The sequence below is a fragment of the Phoenix dactylifera genome, unplaced genomic scaffold, assembly GCF_009389715.1.
Source record: "Phoenix dactylifera cultivar Barhee BC4 unplaced genomic scaffold, palm_55x_up_171113_PBpolish2nd_filt_p 000519F, whole genome shotgun sequence".
Classification (NCBI taxonomy): Eukaryota; Viridiplantae; Streptophyta; class Magnoliopsida; order Arecales; family Arecaceae; genus Phoenix; species Phoenix dactylifera.
This window is the reverse complement of record NW_024067931.1, coordinates 309,049-311,317: the sequence shown is the minus strand read 5'-3', so window position 1 is coordinate 311,317 and position 2,269 is coordinate 309,049. Positions and strand designations below refer to the sequence as shown.

The 2,269-nt window shown below is 41.6% G+C and overlaps 1 pseudogene; it reads left to right on the top strand.

Moving 5' to 3' along the window:
• The first annotated feature begins 1,351 nt into the window (after positions 1-1,351).
• Positions 1,352-1,474, top strand: LOC120106294 (annotated as a pseudogene).
• Positions 1,475-2,269: the final 795 nt, after the last annotated feature.

Below are 2,269 nucleotides of genomic sequence, written 5' to 3'. Positions count from 1 at the left end.
ATGCGCAAGGATAAAAACTTTTATATAAAAGTAAATTTTTATTTTAAAATATATTAATTATATTATTAATCTATGAATCTATTCAATTATGGAAGTTTAGTTCTAATTAAAAAAGTTTTGGATAAGTAAAATTTTTAACTAAAGAAGGCAAATTAGAAAAATTTTATTTTGGTGGAATTCTAATATATATATATATATATATATATATATATATATATATATATATATATATATATATATATATATATATTAGGGAAGAAGAGTTCGATTAATTTGAAATGCATGACATGCTCAAATTTTTTATGTTTGTCTAGATGTTTTTCTAGATACTGAGATTTCAGATCCCCACCCTGATAAGTGCTAAATAATGTATATATTTAACTATTTTACACAGCACTTATCATTATTTTCTTTGCACATATTTTAAATTTAACATAAGAAAATTGTATTACCTTCATCATTGCATTTTAATAAATTATCAAAGGTAATTCAAGTTTGATTTGATTATTTATTGATTATGCTTAATGCATGCAGGTCGAGTCAAGCTCAATTAGGTAAAGCCTAAACTGACACTACATCATTTCACAATTTTACATCCTTCAGAGTCGACTCCAAGAACTCTTCTCCAAAACCCAGTGCTTCCCATTAATTCCTGACTCTTCACACATTCACCTAAATTTCTTCCCACTCATTCCAATTCTCCTGTTTAACATTAAAAATAATATAATCCCTTCGATCATTTGTCCCATAGATCTCAAAGCATACCATCTATCTGTGAGGATCTGTACGGGCGTGTGTTTAGTCCCACATCAGTTATTCGCTGGGTAGATCTTGGGTACTTATACAGGATCAAGGAACCCAAACAATACCTTCCGGCTAGCCATTTTAGGTGAGGTCCTGGGTTGTTACAATTGGTATCAGAGCGGACCCGGCCCATAACTTATGTGGACTAGGGGACACTGCAGCACGGATCCATTGGGGTTGACCACGGACCAATCGTGGTGTTTGTGATTAGAGTTGAATGGATTTGAACCCTTAGCCTGACGAGGACGTCAGGGCTTGAACGGGGAGAGTATGTGAGGATCTGTGCGGGCGTGTGTTTAGTTCCACATCAGTTATTCGCTGGGTAGATCTTAGGTACTTATACAGGATCAAGGAACCCAAACAATACCTTCCGGCTAGCCATTTTGGGCGAGGTCCTGGGTTGTTACAAATTTAACTCAAGGCGCACATCCCGCTACTCAACTTGAAACGGGCGAGCCAACCATATGCACCCTGTAAACCCCGACTCGTCGACGCGACCAAGCGTCCGAAACCACTTTAATGCCCCCATACGGCTCGGGTTACAAACTCCCGCAACGAAGCTCGGCAGCACTAATGCACCGGATCCCATCAGAACTCCGCAGTTAAGCGTGCTTGGGCGAGAGTAGTGCTAGGATGGGTGACCCCCTGGGAAGTCCTCGTGTTGCACCCCTTTTATTTTGTATGTGAGAATCCGTGCGGGCATGTGTTTAGTTCCACGTCGGTTATTCGCTGGGTAGATCTTGGTTACTTATACAGGATCAAAGAACCCAAAAAAATAACCTTCCGGCTAGCCATTTTGGGTGAGGTCATACGTTGTTACAGATGGTATCAGAACGGACCCGGCCCATAACTTATGTGGACTAGGGGGACACTGCAGCACGGATCCATTGGGCCTGACCACGGACCGATTGTGGTATTTGTGATTAGATTTGAATAGATTTAAACCCTTAGCCTGACGAGGACGTCAGGGCTTAAACAGAGGGAGTATGTGAGGATCCGTGCGGGCATGTGTTTAGTCCCACGTCGGTTATTTGCTGGGTAGATCTTGGTTACTTATACAGGATCAAAGAATCCAAAAAAATAACCTTCCGGCTAGCCATTTTGAGTGAGATCCTGCGTTGTTACACTATCGTCGCACAGGATCCCAAAGCTCAACCTATCTTCTCCAATTCACACGTCCTCCCTCACGCCCGAGTTCATTTTCTGCTTTCCTTGTTAGAGCCGCAACCGTCACAATCCAACTCCCCTGTTTCCACAACAAAACCAAGCACATCTTACAGCTTCTCCCGCTAGATCCCCTCCATGTTGATTCTCCCACGCCCAGCCGCGATCTCCTCAACATCTTCATCTCCACCTCGTTGAAGCAACATCAGCTCATTCTTCCGGATTACTTCGCACTTCTTCTCCGCGATTTGGCTTCATCTTCCCGAGTTTCACAACATCCAAACACGGCCCCAAATATCTC